This window comes from Lissotriton vulgaris, chromosome 3_2 (assembly GCF_964263255.1).
Source record: "Lissotriton vulgaris chromosome 3_2, aLisVul1.2, whole genome shotgun sequence".
NCBI classification, from domain to species: Eukaryota; Metazoa; Chordata; class Amphibia; order Caudata; family Salamandridae; genus Lissotriton; species Lissotriton vulgaris.
In genome coordinates this window covers 131,421,552-131,438,163 of record NC_141690.1, presented here as the reverse complement: position 1 = coordinate 131,438,163, position 16,612 = coordinate 131,421,552, and the positions used below count along the sequence as shown (strand labels likewise).

Below are 16,612 nucleotides of genomic sequence, written 5' to 3'. Positions count from 1 at the left end.
ATCACTTAGCGCAAAATTTATCTTGGCAACCATTTTGGGTGTGAAGGGGCACTTTTTCATCAAGAAAATAGTGTTAAATGCAGAATTACTCTTCTCACGTACATTTTAGGTAATTCTGCATGAATTTGCTACATGGAATTAGGTGACTTACGTCTATCCCTATAATAAGGGGACCAAGAGAAGGTGATCAAAATGTTGAAACGGGTCCTAGTTAGTCTTACCAGCGTGATAAATCACCATCAATGAAGCCTAGTCCCAACATGTCAATAAATAAATATGTGATGCTCCTGTGCTCTTCCACTCATTCCATGATGAAAGAATAGAGGTGATTCTAAAAAGCTTTATAAGAAAATGTAAGTATACGGAGAGGGTTGGTGAAGTACAAACAGCCAGATGCATCAAGCATCCATTTTGCGATTCCTTATTAGCGAAAAATAAGGATTCGCTAATAAGGAATAGCAAAATTCTATGCATGAAGAAATCGCATAAAAAATTGCGATTTCTTAGAATTCCTTAATTGCGACTCACAAATTGCGAGTCGCAATTAAGGAATACCTCCCCATTCCTTCCTATGGGCCTAGAGGCCCATAGGAATGAATGGGAAGACAATCTCTATTTGCGAATCGCAATAAGCGATTCGCAAATTGAGATTGCGATTTCAAGGGTGCAGGGGTGTCCAAAGGACACCCTGTTGCACCCCTGAAATTGATCTGTGCACATATGTTGTGCACACACATGCCCTTAGGGCATGTGTGTGCGCAACATGAAACCTTGAAAAATGCACTTTAGTGTATTTTTCAAAGTTTTTGTAAATTATCATGAAGTTGTACTTTGTGGTAATTTGCGGCCCCTATTAGCGATTTTGCTATTTTTGAAACTTTCATGCATTGCATTTAAGGAATCTCAATTTGAGATTCCTTAAATGCAAACAATCGCAATTTAGCGAGTTCTCAATTTGCGATTTTTGCATTTAGGATGATGCATCCCAAATGCAAAAATACCGGTCGCAAAGGGGCAAATTCTGAGAATCTGACCTTTTGCGACCGGTTTTTAGCTTGATGCATCTGGCTGTAAGAGTACAAAGTGAGGATTCAGTATAACCTGTGATGTGATACTAGAAGGGTTGAAGGAGAGGGAAAAAGACAGGGAAGATGCACTGTAGTACGGGTGCAACTTCTTTCCAGCAATACTGGATAGAATCAAGCAGAAAATCCAGTTTCTGGTATATAGAGTCCTGAAGGAGATAGATGAGTGAAGAGCTTCAAGTGATTGGAGCTCCATTATCCAGTAATACTGTCACTCATTTTTTAGTGGGTTTCCCATCGGGGCATTTTGAAGCCTGCCATTGTTGATTTTTCTGATCAGCTTAGCCAATACTGACATCCTTCACATCCTGACAATCAAGAACTTGTGGTCATAGTCCCTGCTATTAATCCACAGGTTACTTTAATACCAGGAGAACAAGACATAGGCACCATGAACATCCAAAGGGGAAAGTATCACGTGCAAATGTTTGGCAAACCATCTTATTAGTGCTTGCTATCCTTTTTGAAGATTAAATGTAAAAGGGTTGAAAGGTCATTTATCAACAATAACATGTTGAGTTGATGACTATGGTCCCTTTCCCTTCTAGAGTTGCACATTTTCTGATTCGAATATAATTCATCTCAAATCCGAAATCGAGAGGTTGAATTAGTAGAACATTAGAAATATTTAAGAAAAACAATGATCATACTATAGAAATATGAGGATGGCTTCTATGTGTAACATTAATATCATGTTAATAAATCAGTCCAGGAGCCCAGGGTAAGAGGCGATTGTCAGAAATATTAAAAAAATGCAAATGCATGTGGCGAGCATGCAAACATTTAAAACCTTACCATAGTTTTTTTAATCAAGAATATTCATAATTTAGGGGCGTGGCCTACAACATGGGGGACTAGACGTGTCCGGCCGGCGCTCCGCAAGGCCAATAAAGATCCTGGCAAGATCCTGAGCTCACTAATATTTTCAAGCCCTGCACTCACATCCTGGTGTTGAAAAACAGAGCGTGCAACTAGATTGGAAAGCTAGAGCTCCGTGTTGCTACAAAATCCTGGGAAATCGAATCGCCGAGGAGACCCCGCCTGGAAGGCAAGATGGCGCTGGGAGTGATGGTGTAGCTCAAAGTGTGGTGGAGTAGCTTGTTACTGTAGGACCAGACCGAGCTCTGGTGCCAGAGAAAGCAGGGAGGTAACGGCATTTGCCTGCAAAAGGATTGGTGCAGGGGTTTTCTCCCTCCCTTGAGGACTGACCCGCTGTGGACTGTGTGCACGGAAGGCTCGCTGCTGCTCTGCGGCCCCCTGCCCGGCTGTGGTTGACGGCTGCCGCGAGGACACTAGGAGGGGGAGTGGAATTTGAGAACGCTGCCAGACGCACAAAAAAAATCTTGGTGGTTCTGTCCCTCCTTCTCTCTCCCATCAGCGAGGAGGACTGCGGCTGGTGGTCGAGTGCCGGGAACACCCAAGTGGCTTGGGTGTGATGCTCGAGCATCCTACGAGCATGGCACAGGGCTACTCATTCTGACTCTGAAGCGGCTAAAAGAAGCATGCAGCAAGAAGTCTCGTCTAAATCAGTCGCAGCGGGAAGAGCGAACATGCACACTGGGCTCGTGGAAGGCAGTGTGCCGGTGTGCATGGAACAGACCCTGGTGTGCTGAAGGGCCGTACCCTGGTGCTGTGAGGGAGGTGCAGAGAAAGAGGCTGGCACAGTAAGTGAAGTGAGGAGGCACAGGCAGTCCGCGTTGTGCCCGCTTGGAGGGGAGCGCTGCACACGCTTCACGCGGAGTGCAGCAGCCCTAGGGGGGAACCAAAGAGGGTACATGTTGCTCGACCCTCAGGACATGCTGAGAGGGCTGAAGAGGAACAACATAGAGAGCTTTGGCCGGCGCAAGTGTGGAGGAAAAAGGATCCCCCACTGGGAAGTCTAGAAGATCAGACCGTGGTGAGGCCCTGTGGGAGTACAAGAAGCATATGCTGGAGCGCCTAAGATAGTGATGCAGTCCAAGAGGAGTGAGGAAAGATCTGGACCCCTCTCGGATGGTGCCCGACGAGTCACGAGCAGAAATTAGTACAATATACCACTAGCCAGGTGACACAGAGGCCTGCTGAAGAGGTGTGACAGTGGTGAAGTGGACCCGGGAGAAGACAGTTCGTTTTGCCAACAGACGTAAGGAGGGACAGTGCCTGGTAGCATGCCCTGCGATGGAAAGCTAAGTGGAGACTAGCAGTCTAAGTTGGATGGTCTTGCGGAGGAACGCAGCGAGGTAGAAAGCAGTACCGCTGGGGGAGATGAGACCCTGAACCCACAGCCGGAGCCAGGCTCCCTGATAGAGCTGGACTAGTGGAAGCCGGCAACACTGAGAGAGGCGGGCACCAATGGTGCGAGAAAAAGACCCTAAAATGCAGAAACAGGAAAAGCTAGATAAATTTGCCAAACCCCTGCAGAGGACAGATCCTGCCACGTCGGCATCCATGGATGCGCCGGAAAACAACGTTGTCCTTCAAGCAATTTGGTCTTCTAGGGAGGCGCTGGAGGGTAAAATTGATGGCATTAAAATAGACATTAACGTACTCCAAAAAGACCTATGGAATGTCTCCGAAAACGTCACGCAGGCAGAGCAGCACATATCAGAGGTGGACGACACCACGCATACACGAAGGAGGTCACCGAATTGACTGCGGCCATGAAAGGAGTGCTATGGAGGGTGGATGATGCTGAAAATCAGGCACTGTGAAATAACCTCCGTTTTATCGGCTTTCCGGAGGCCATTGAGGGAACGGATGCTGGTGCTTACTTGCGACAATGTATACTGGACTCATTCCTGGAGGTAAATTTCTCGCTGTGCTTCATCATTGAACGCAGCGAGGTAGAAAGCAGTACCGCTGGGGGAGATGAGACCCTGAACCCACAGCCGGAGCCAGGCTCCCTGATAGAGCTGGACTAGTGGAAGCCGGCAACACTGAGAGAGGCGGGCACCAATGGTGCGAGAAAAAGACCCTAAAATGCAGAAACAGGAAAAGCTGGATAAATTTGCCAAACCCCTGCAGAGGACAGATCCCGCCACGTCGGCATCCATGGATGCGCCGGAAAAAAACGTTGTCCTTCAAGCAATTTGGTCTTCTAGGGAGGCGCTGGAGGGTAAAATTGATGGCATTAAAATAGACATTAACGTACTCCAAAAAGACCTACGGAATGTCTCCGAAAAAGTCACGCAGGCAGAGCAGCACATATCAGAGGTGGACAACACCACGCATACACGAAGGAGGTCACCGAATTGACTGCGGCCATGAAAGGAGTGCTATGGAGGGTGGATGATGCTGAAAATCAGGCACTGTGAAATAACCTCCGCTTTATCGGCTTTCCGGAGGCCATTGAGGGAACGGATGCTGGTGCTTACTTGCGACAATGCATACTGGACTCATTCCTGGAGGTAAATTTCTCGCTGTGCTTCATCATTGAAAAGGCACACCGCATACCGGGGGCTCGGCCTCCGGTAGGGGCGAAACCACGACTGCTGATAGCGAAATTCCTCAATTATCAGGACCGTGACCTTGTCCTCCATGGAGTTTGAAAGAAAGGGGAAATCATGGTGTTCCCAAACTACTCACCTGAGTTCCAGAAACAACAAAAAAAGTTTGATTCGGTTAAGGACAAGTTGAGACAGATGCAGATCACTTACATGCTCCTCTTCCCGGCTAAGCTTAAGGTGATATATCAAGCAAAGACCATGTTCTTTACTACACCCGAGGAGGCCTGCCATTGGATAGAAGAACGCCCTATGCTCGGGCCGTCAGGGCCCAATGGCCCTTTAATGGGAAAGCACGATCAGATGCAGGAAAAGGCCCCGGACACGTAGGTTTGAATGGAGGGACGGAGAGACGTCGCAAAAGGGACACAACAGGGCAACACCATATGGCGGCAGGGGGCCACAGGCCGGACACTGAGGGCCTCGGACTCAGAAATCATTCCCCGCATCCCGCATTGACCGTCCTTGCGTAGATTGGCGGACTGTACAGACCAGGATATCACCAAAGACTCGGAAGAGGATCATCCCCTTATGCAGAACATTGCTCTCCTAGAAAAACCAGGAGAGACCGGCACTGCAAATGGCACAGAAGGGCAGACTCTACAGGAAGACATTACTGAATGCTGAGCATTGTTGGGCATGGAGATCTGACAGGGCAGTAAGCAGACTGAAGGGCTCGCATGCCACCACAAGTGTGTAGTTCTTTTCTTTGGTGTATTTTAGCTCCCCTAGGTATTTTTCCCTCTCCCCCCCCTTTTCTTTTCTTGTCCAGTATGTTAATGTCCAGTATTTGCCGGGGATCTAACCATGATCTAACCATGATCCTCAGCATCCAGCATCCAGCGTCAGTTGCCCTGGCCACTGCACCACACCTCTTCCTCCCCCCGCCTGCACCCCTTTTTCTTTGTGTTTGTTTGTGTTTTTTCTTTATTTTGGAGATTTTTATTGTTTGATTTCTTCTTTACATTGGTTTGTTTTACCGAAATCCTCCTTGTCTCAAAGACAGTCTGAGGCACTGAATTTTGGGACTTGGCTGTCTGATGGTGTGAGGGAGGCATATAGTTCTTCACAGAAGGAGCTAGGGAGGGGGAGGAGTTTGAACGTTTGACAGTTGGGGGGGTGGGCAACAGACCTCTACTGATCCATATATGACAAAGTTGGTCATGTTGACCCAAGGGAAAATCGATTGGATGAAGGGTGAGCGTGGGGGTGGGGGGGGGTTGGTGGGAGAGGGGGGATGGGAACGCTGGGTTACTGTAGTTATTTGGCAAAATGGTAGGAATGTATTGGTTGCGATTACACAGAGAAAGCGAGGATTGGGGAAGAAAATGTTCGACAAGATTTAGTAAGAATGACACCTAATCAGGCCACTTATTCAGTTTTATCGTGGAATGTCAACTGGATGGTGAATAAGGTCAAACGAGGGTTGGTGGCGGCACACTGTAAAAGGCTAAAGCCTGATGTGATTCTTCTACAAGAAACACACCTAAAGAGCACAAGATGTGTTTTTTTAGGCCATAGACCATGTACAACGCTGGCTCATGGGGGGTTTTCCACGGGGCAAGAGGTATTGCCATATTAATAAGGAAAAGTCCGCCATTCCGAATAGAGCACACCTGGATCAACCCTAATGGAACATATGTGGCAGTGAAGGGGCTTTGGGACAGATGACACATCACATTTACTAGTGAGTATGCATTCCCTAGGTTGCAGAAGCAAACGATGGACAAACTGGCTGCAGTTCTTCTAGAAGCCGATTTACACACCCACATTATAGGAGGGGACTTCAACGACGTGATGGATCCTACATGGGATCGCACAACAGTCCAAGCTAGAGGCCCCACGGAGAACCCACTCAAGAGATTCACAGACACACTGACACTCACTGATCTGTGGCGTAGACAACACCCCCAGACAAGGGCCTATTCTTTTTACTCAAGCCCCCACAAAGCCTTTTCGAGACTAGACTATATGTTCACCCTGCCAGGAGAAATAGGAGAGGTACAAAAGATAGAATATCAAGCAAGAGGTCTCTCAGACCACTCGCTTTTGTGGCTAACAGCAGGGGCTCAGACACAACGTCAAGCGGGGGAATGGAAACTGAACAAGTGGGAGTTACAGGATCCTCCGGTAGCTGCTGAGATTAGAGTAGATATGGAATTATATTTCTGAGAAAATATAGGGTCAGAGGATTCCACCATTACTTTATGGGAGGCCTTGCGACCGGATCACTGGTGTTCCATTGGGCCTGGAGACACAGCCAATGTGCTAATAAGTCCCGACCTTCCGGCGGAAGTCCAGGGAGTTTTGTCCTCTGTAGACAGGAGTACAAACTGAGAGGAAATACCTCTTACATATATCAGCACCTTAGCGTGTGCTTCACATACAGGGCACTGATAATCACATAGATCCCTGTAACACCCCCACACATAGGTCCTGAGGAAAGCCAGTTTAATAAAAAGGCCTGGCTGAAACTAGTCGAACACACTGGACGTGGGAGACCATAATTCAAACCCCTACACATCCCAAGCCTTTGTTTTTAACCTCTGCCTGAGGTCCACCAATAAAGTAACTGTTAGGGATCCCAAGGACAGAATTTTAAAATCTCACGCAACACACCTGCATAGCACACTCACCTTCCAAAAAACCCACTTTGCAGTAATCTGGCATCGCAGCACACCTGAGGCGCACTCGGTGCCTCGGGTGGGGCCCGAAGATGAAGCATGCCACCAACTAGGTTGGTGGGTGAGGGCCTTCATACTAAACCAAATGGTTTCCCATGCAGACACATAGCATACAAACACAACTAGTTCTCTTTGATTAATCACTATATCCCAGGGGAAACTCACTAGCTACTCCACTTTTCCTCTCTCTCTCCTTGATTAACAGAAGGCCTATAAATCCATCCTCCGGGACAGAACCCAGAATATTATAGCACATAAGAAATGTAAAGAGAGTGAGGAGGCAGCGAGAATTGAAGCACAGCTCCTGCAGACCGAATCGTAACCCACTGCAGGCGGTGACCCTCCCTGCTGAGAAGATTGAAGTTCCTTCAACAAGAATACCTTGCGCTAGCCATAAAGGATGTGCAACACGCAATGCAGGCTATGCATAGGCAACTGTACGATGAAAGTGTCAAAACAGGAAGATTCCTTGCATGGCTTAGCAAAAAGGAGTTGGAAAGCAGATGGGTAGCCCAAATACAGTAGGAAGATGGTCAGTCCCACGTAACCCCCGTTGCAATATCACTGGCCTTTGCAGGATACTACGAGGCCTTTTATGCTAAACATTCACTGACAGGCACAGAGCATATCTACAATCTATACAGCTCCCTAGGTTAGGACTAGTGAATCACTAGAGGAAAAACTTACGAATGAGGAAATTGTAGAAGCAATAGACCAGATGAAAATGGGGAAGGGTTCGGGTCCCAATGGGCTCCCCCCGGAATTTTTAAAACAGAATGGGGCACTTTTTAGCCCACATCTCCTTTAGATTTAATTAGAGGCGCAGGAGCTGGACAATCTCCCAAAGAATATGCGGACAGCTACTATTGTGGTGATACTCAGAAGAAGGTCGTCCGCTACAGAGATGTCGTTCTTATAGACCCATCTACCTCTTAAACATGGAGATTAAAATTTTGGCCAGAATCCTGAGAGGTCAACGAGCCTTAACCTCAGAGTATGTAACTGGCTGTAGACAATACAGCATAGAACTGATCAACATCTCATACAGTCCCTGAATGCTGAAAAAGCATTCAACAGTCCACTGGCCGTTTCTCATGGCTGTCCTGGAAAGGCTTGGATTTGACCCTGAGTTCAAGAGGTGGATAGCTACTCTGTACGAAGGACTATTGGCAAGGGTTAGGGTCAACGGGGTGATGTATTGGAAACTACCAATAGGAAGAGGCACTAGACAGGGATGCCCCCTGTGCCCTCTGCTTTTCGCAATGGTTTTAGAGCCCCTTGTCTGTGTCATCCGAGTGCATCCGTACATAACTGGTTATCGAGTGGGTGACAATGATTACCTCGACGAACGTATTTCCCTGTATGCCGAAGACCTACTATTGTATGTCACAAACTTTGAAACAACGCTCTCTAATATTATAGCAAGCTGCGAGGAATATGGCACACACGAGGGGTACAAAATTAATTGAGAAAAGCCATGTCTTTATCCTGCGGGTGGAATGCCGAACATGCTGTCTACCCAAGCCAATTACAGGTCGCACCAAGTGGAATAAAATATTTAGGTTTGTACGTTACACTAGATAAGACACTGGCGCTGGAACGTAACCTCTATAGGGTGCTTGGGGAATTTTGCTCGAATTCGGAGAGATGGGCATCCCTGCCACTAACGCTACTTGGCAGAGTGGCGCTCTACAAAATGATAATACTCCCAAAATGTTTATATGTTTTGCAAAATACCTACCACCTGATACTAGAAGAGGTGTTCACCAAGATGGACGGTATTCTGAGAGAGTTCTCTGGTGTGGGAAGCCCCCTAGGATAGCACTGGTGAAGCTACAATGCAACCAATACAGTGGTGACATTTCATTACCAGACCTTCGAGCCTATTTCTGGGCGGCCCATCTGATTGTGAATGAATGGGCATTCGGGTAAAGGGACCACCCCACATATATTCGCTTGAACACACACAGTTTATCAAAATACCTTACTAGCACTACCTCTATGGGGGTAGGGGAACCACAAAGCTGTTGCCAGCCACGCACATTGTGATAACGGCATGGAAGAAAGCAGAGAGATGCATTAAATGGGATGGCCGGGTGACCAGGGAAAACTCGCTTTGAGTGAGAACACGACTTAAGGAATTTGACAAGCTGACAGGCTTTCAGAAGTGGGATCTGGTGGGCATTTCTGAACTAAAAAATATAGTGTATCGTAAAGAACTAGTGAACTTTTCACACCGCCAGAAAGAATATGACATGAATCAAATGTAACATTTTAAATACCTGCAGTTGAAGCATGCCTAGCGGGCACAACATATCGACATGGAGGGTCTCCCTGAGTATGCCCCATTGGAAGGACGGTTACCGATGGATGAAACTGGGGAGAAAGCTGTGTCCTGGACATATAAGACAATCATAAATAGCATACTAGACCCTTTACAAAAGCTCAAGTTAAGGTGGGAGGTGGATCTGGGAGAGATAGAAGACTTAGATTGGGAAATGGTGCTGATGCATCTCAGGGAAGTAGCTATTAGGTCACAACTTCTATTGTACCGATTTAAGTATTTACACAGAATATATTATGATAGAGGCAGGCCAACTGCATTGGATATGTAGAGCAGAATCACCCAACTGCTTGAAATGTAAGACCATGGAAGGGACATTTTTTTCTACACGATCTGGGGGTGTACACAGGTACCGTAACTATATATTGGGGAATGCTGCCGAAGGAGTTGGAGCTCATTTTGCAGGAATCAATAGCCCCAAATCCCAGGTTTATTTTGCTGGGCATACCTACAGAGATTGACCTCCCTAGAGCTAAATTAACATTGCTTCAATTGGGCTTTGTAGTAACCAAAAGAGACTTGGCGTGTTGCGTCTAATCCAACACTAGCAGAATGGCAAAGGGAGATGGATATGTATATGTTGGGGGAGAAAACAACTTACAAAGGAAGGGGATATCCAAAAAAGTTCTGGAAGCCATGGTTGGCATATTATGGTCTCACGCTCACAGACTCGCAGTGAACGGCAGTAAGGGGGATCTGTGGGGGGAATGGGAGGGAAAAGGGGTCCTGTTGATAAGAATTATTTTTGTACGATTCGTTATTTATGTGACAATATTGCTGAATTCTGCTCTGGTTGTAACGAAGGAAGAAATAAGATGCTTTGTATATCTGACTTCTCTCTGTAATGTAAATAAGAAAATGCAAATAAACACATCCCCCCCAAAAAATATTCATAATTGCCAACTTTGTAGGTGGCTAACCCCAATTATTGGCAGATTGTCATCCGTTAATCACTTCAGAACCATGGAGTGACACTGCGATCAAAATTTCTACACATTTTATGAGTCTGTACAATTATAGTCTACAATGATAGTTGCTTTAAAGTAAGCAGATACAGAAGCCCTCTTTCTAAGCTTTGTGTTAACTCTGCAGAGAGATAACTGGGCCAGAATTGTCATTCCCAGCATATATCATCTCATCAGTTAATGGTGATTTTAAATTATTTCTCCTGGAATGGAGAACAACACATAGAAGTAAAAAGAGAACGCACGTCCAGGTTCGTTGGACAGTTCTGATAATGTCTAGTTTTAGTGTGGGACTAACAGGTATCTCACTTATCCTACCTCTTACGATTTATGCTCTATATTAGAGGGGCATGTTTCTCCTGAGAAAGGCAAAAAATCATCTAATCATCAAGTCATTCAACCTTGTAAAGAACAAAAAGTTATTTTTTGGTACTATCAAGACAAAAGTGTTGGATTGGAGGACGTGAAACAGGGAGTCGGTTTGGTTATCTATACTCAGGTTTTTGCAACAAACAATAATCAACAAATGGACAAAATCATTAACACAATACTTAGGTAAGTAAACATTTGGTTAAGAACATATCACTACTTAGGTCTGGTAACAAAATATAAGTTTTATTCCACAATACAGTTATATTAAAACCAATTCATTAAAATCAATATACAATGTACATTTTCATCAGAATAATTCTTAAAATACAAAAACATAAAAATAAAAATGTCACAGAATAAGTGAGATACCTGTTAGTCCCACACTAAAACTAGACATTATCAGAACTGTCCAACGAACCTGGACGTGCGTTCTCTTTTTACTTGAATGTTTCCCCACCGTCCTCTACAAAGTTAGAGTGGGGTCCTCCTACTTGTTTATACGAACAACACATAGACCCAGAACATCTGGTTCAACTCAACCAGCCCCACCCCCACTTCCGGAGGGGAAAATAGGCCTATATCTGCCCACATGCGCCATCTGTTCAGAGCATTGCCATTTGGGGGTCATCAAGAGGACAGAGGTCCTTTAACTTCAGCTGGGGGTGGGTTAGTCTACTCCCCCATGCTGCAGCTTGTGAGTGGGCAGGGACTGGGTGCAGCAGCTGCTTGTAGCAATTGCAACTCCACTGAGGAGCTCGGGCTTGGCGATTGGAAGGATGAAATTACCGCTCAGATAACTAGCAATGAAAGTCCACAGCAAAGAAATTGATATAATGGTAATATAACTTTAAAAACATTTAAATAAAATTATCTAGTAAAGTACTCTAGTCTAGGTAAGAATTGATAACCCTTTTGCTTTTCTATCTGAGGCTCTAGTCAACAAAATAGAAAATAACAATTACTAATGCATTTTCAATAAAAATGATCTTTATTTACCTCAAAACCTAGCCTGGGCCGCTGTTTTATAGTAATTTGAGATTTCGTATCTATAGAGATGTGAGTGGTTGTTCCAGCTCCTAAGTGGTGATTGCCTATGGAGAAAGAAAAGGTTAATGAGAAGTCAGACACAGAATGATGTGCTTACTGCAATGATATGGTCATTTACTGTCTGTCTCATATATATCCTTACTGCTAGAGTTGAACAGTGACACCCCATCAGGGCCCACCACCCACCGGGATATTATAGACAAATTTGACAAATATCGTAGATGTTGGCTGTTAAACATTGTTAACATTCTTTAGAACCCACTAACTTTACATATATATATCAAACATTTTCATGCAGGTTTTAGTTCTAACTTTCCTTGATCGCGCACAATAGAGTTTGAATTATATTAGATGCTCAACTTGGTGGGTAATTTGGTAAACTACACCTACGGTACTACCATTATTAATCTGCAAATGGGTGTGGTTTACTTTTAAAGTATCGGCACACAGTGCAAAGGGGCTTAGGCTGGTGGTCTTGTGGTCAAATAATACATGTAAAGCTAGACTACCTTTACGGCTCCCATCTTCGTACACAGGGGCTGATTTAGAGAAGGGCTTACACAGAAATTGTGAGGCACAAATTCCATGTAGGTAGGGTTGATGTAAATCAGCGGAACTTGCATCCGGCCAACAATTTCCACTAACAAGCAGAGGTAAACTTACATTAAAAGATGAGGGTAAATCTGCCAAATGAAGAGCTGAGAATCTGACCAGATATTATCGCATTTCCCACTCGAGATCTCTGCCATTTACACATGACGAAAATGGCAGAAGAACTGTCCCTCTAATGCCTCTGTTGCATGTTCTTTGAAGGTAAAATGCCAATACTGAAATGGCCTATTCTCAATAGAGGTGCATTTGCAGTGCCTGGAAGGTTGCCTGATAGAGGTGGGAATTTCTGGAACGTCTGGAAATGGAGTTGCGTTATGGTGAAAACAGCCCTTTTAGCTAAACAGCTAACAGAAATAGAGGTCCTCATTTATGAAGTTTTGCCGTAGGGCAGAGCCGTAGGCCTTCCTGCTGCGCTGTCCCACAGCAAAAGAAAAGGGCAGGAATGCTGTATATCTATCGGATATGGCACATTCAGGTCCTTTTCCCCTGGCCAGCGCACAATGGGCTATGGGTTAAATCGATTGATCTTTTTTTCACCATGCCACCCCAGTTTGGACACAGCCATATGCAAATCAGTCTTGACACTGTGCCTCATGCTAAGCCAGGTCCAGTCATTTGTTTGCATAGCACTTTATGCCCTAAGTAGGATGAGCATGCCCAGACGTGGGTCTCTTGCTCACTGTGCCACTGGATTCAAGCTGGCCTGGCTGATGAAGGGTAATACCCAGAAACCGGTCCCAGGATGCTTGTTTCCACTTCAGGAAGGACCTGGCTCGGCAATTCGGGCTGGACTCTTCCCATTGGGTGGAGGGTCAAGACTGATTTGTATATGGCTGGGTCCAAACTGTAATAGCATGGTGAGCAAAAATTCAATGGATGTATGACAATGTTCTGCATTGTGTCCATCAATTCTTCTTTTTGCATTTGTCACCCTGAGTGGTACAGGTATGCTCAGACATGGGTCCAGTGCTCTTCATGTCACTGGAGTCACGCTATTCTGGCTGATGAGTACTGGAAACCACCTCTGAGGCGGAAGCCGGAGGAAGCACTCGCCGTTTTTTTAAAAACTGTATACTTTGTTTGATGCTTTTTAAAACTCCATACCTGCACCAGAGCTCATTCCTCCTGAAAGCGCCAAGCAGGCACATCACTATCAGCGGATATTAGCGCTGTTTAGTGATAGCATTTCTTCACGGCCGCCATCGCGTTTGACGCGAGGCCACGCCCCCTGACAGGCCACGCCCACTCCCACTCCCGCCTATAAAAGCCAGCGCTGAATACAAGCGTTACTACTGGAAACCACCTCTGAGGCGGAAGCCGGAGGAAGCACTTGCCGTTTTTTTAAAAACTGTATACTTTGTTTGATGCTTTTTAAAACTCCATACCTGCACCAGAGCTCATTCCTCCTGAAAGCGCCAAGCAGGCACATCACTATCAGCGGATATTAGCGCTGTTTAGTGATAGCATTTCTTCACGGCCGCCATCGCGTTTGACGCGAGGCCACGCCCCCTGAAAGGCCACGCCCACTCCCACTACTAATGTGCCTTCCACGCAAGCGCAGCGGACGAGCGCAGCGGGAGCGCCGTTTGCGCGCCGAAGGCGCGCCTAAGGCAAGCCCGTCTGCGCCCGTCCGCGACCAGACCGCGACAGGCGCAGGAAACTCTGGACCCGGCCTCCCTATTATGAGTTACCAGTCCAATTGTCTACTAAACCTACGCAGAGGCAAAATGTGCTCCTGCAAAATTGACATCAATACCATCAAGGGGCCTTTCAGCTGCAGGCTATGCAGATGGACCTCCTCCCTCGTTAATACCACATCCCCTCGAACAAACCCTAGGGACAACAATCTACTCTTTAAAGGAGGGTTGATTAATGCGCGCTCCATGTGTTGCCACAACCAAGATATCAAAGACCTCATCCAGGAATTAAACCTTGACTGTCTTCTCATAACGGAGACCTGGCTCACAGACAACAATAATCCGGACCTAGCTACTGCCCTTCCACAAGGCTACTCCATTTTTAGACAAGACAGACTGAAGGGGAGAGGTGGAGGAGTAGCCCTGCTGCTGCGCAACTCCTTCAAATGCCATACCTTCACCCTTGACTCATTAAAAGGAGCCGAATCTCTCGGATTCTCCATCAAACTCAATGAGTCCACCTCCTTTTCAGGAGGACTAGTCTACCGTCCCCCAGGCACCGCTACCAAATTCCTTGATACCCTCAGTGACACCCTTGGTCAGCTCCTAACTAGATACCCACATGTCACCCTTCTGGGCGACTTCAATCTGCACCTCGACTCCACAGAGGACGCTCAGACACTAAACTTTCACCAAACTTTAGAAATCTTCAACCTTCAGCAAAGGGTTAAGCAACCCACTCACCTAGCTGGACACACTCTAGATGGAGTCTGCACTAACTTTCCCCCTCTAGAAACCCATACCCCGGTTCCACAAATTTGGACAGATCATAACCTGATCCCATTCCTCATTAGAACCCCGCAGCCTAAAAATTCAAAAAAACCCTGTTCACCCCCAGAGAACTACATCAACTGGAAAAGGGTAGAAGACACCTTCAAACTCCAGCCTACCTTTGAGACTCAAAATCCTAGCCTGACTGGCAACGTGGAACAAGACTCCCAATCCTTCCACAACTGGATACTGCACGAAATTAGAGAACGTGCTCCACCCAAACACACTAGGAAATCTGATAGTAAAGGCAAAACCAACGCCCCATGGTTCACGCCAGAAGTAGCCAAGGCTCATTTGCTCTGCAAAAAAGGCGAACGCAAATGGAGAAAAACATATGATAGTTCGGACAGAAACTCCTATGTCCAACTAAGGAAAAGTTACCACTCTACTATAAAAAGCGCCAAAAAAGAGTTCTACATCAAAGCCATTAATGAGGCCAAGCAAAAACAAAAAACCCTGTTTACAATAGTTAAATCATTCACCCATCCAAAAGCCCTACAGCCCGAAATACCTCCCTCTCAAGACCTCTGCGATCAAATAGCAGACTTCTTTGAAGAGAAAATCAATCTCATTCAGAAAGACTTCCCACCTTATCATAGCCCCCAGTCCCTCATCCCTCTGGAACAAACAGGTAAACTTACTAGAAACCTAACAGTGTTCTCACAGGTCACCCTAGCCCAAACTAAGGAAGTCATCCTAGCATGCAAGTCAGGAGCCCCCTCTGACTCCTGCCCCCCTAGAATCCTTCATCAACTGATTGACACTGTCAATCCCATTATAAACAATATAGTAAATACCTCCCTCAGCACTGGTATCGTCCCCAGGGCATGGAAACAAGCAACTGTTAAGCCCTTAATGAAAAAATTGAACAAATCCCCTTCCGACCTCACCAATCTCCGACCAATCTCACTTCTCCCAGTCCTGGGAAAAATCACAGAACAACTAGTATACAGGGAACTTAAAAACTATCTTGAAGTGAATAATATCCTGCACCCCCAACAATCAGGCTTCCGCCCCCAGCACTCGACGGAAACTGCATTGATCGAATTGACCGACTCAATAAAAATATTACAGGACCAAAGTAAGAACGCAGTATTGATCCTGTTGGACCTCACAGCAGCGTTCGACACCATCTCCCATCCCATACTACTGGACAGACTCAGGGACATTGGTATCTCCGACCGGGCACTGAACTGGATAACATCTTTCCTAACAGAAAGATCCCAATCCATCACTCTAGGACCTTTCAGTTCCGCAGAGAAAATGATTCGATCAGGAGTCCCACAAGGTTCCATCTTAAGCCCCCTGCTTTTTAACATCTACCTTATTCCCCTCATCTCCTTGATCGAATCATTCGGCATAACTGTTACATCATACGCCGACGATACCCAACTCATAGTCCCGCTTGAGGAGAATTCTACATCAGCCGAACAAAATCTAAAAAACTGTCTGAAAAACGTTTTTCTGTGGATGGAAACAAATCACCTTAAGTGCAACACTAGTAAGACAGAAATCCTCCCCATGGGGAAAAATGTCAACTTCTGTCCTCATCT

At 45.9% G+C, this 16,612-nt stretch overlaps 1 protein-coding gene across 1 annotated transcript in view; it reads right to left on the bottom strand.

Moving 5' to 3' along the window:
- The window catches only part of CLNK (cytokine dependent hematopoietic cell linker), a 1,199,791-nt gene that overhangs the window by 782,939 nt on the left and 400,240 nt on the right, over positions 1–16,612 (bottom strand). The window contains exon 5 of the mRNA XM_086964527.1: positions 11,929–12,023. The gene's annotated coding sequence lies outside the window, so the exon portion shown is untranslated. The remainder of the gene's footprint in view (positions 1–11,928; positions 12,024–16,612) is intronic.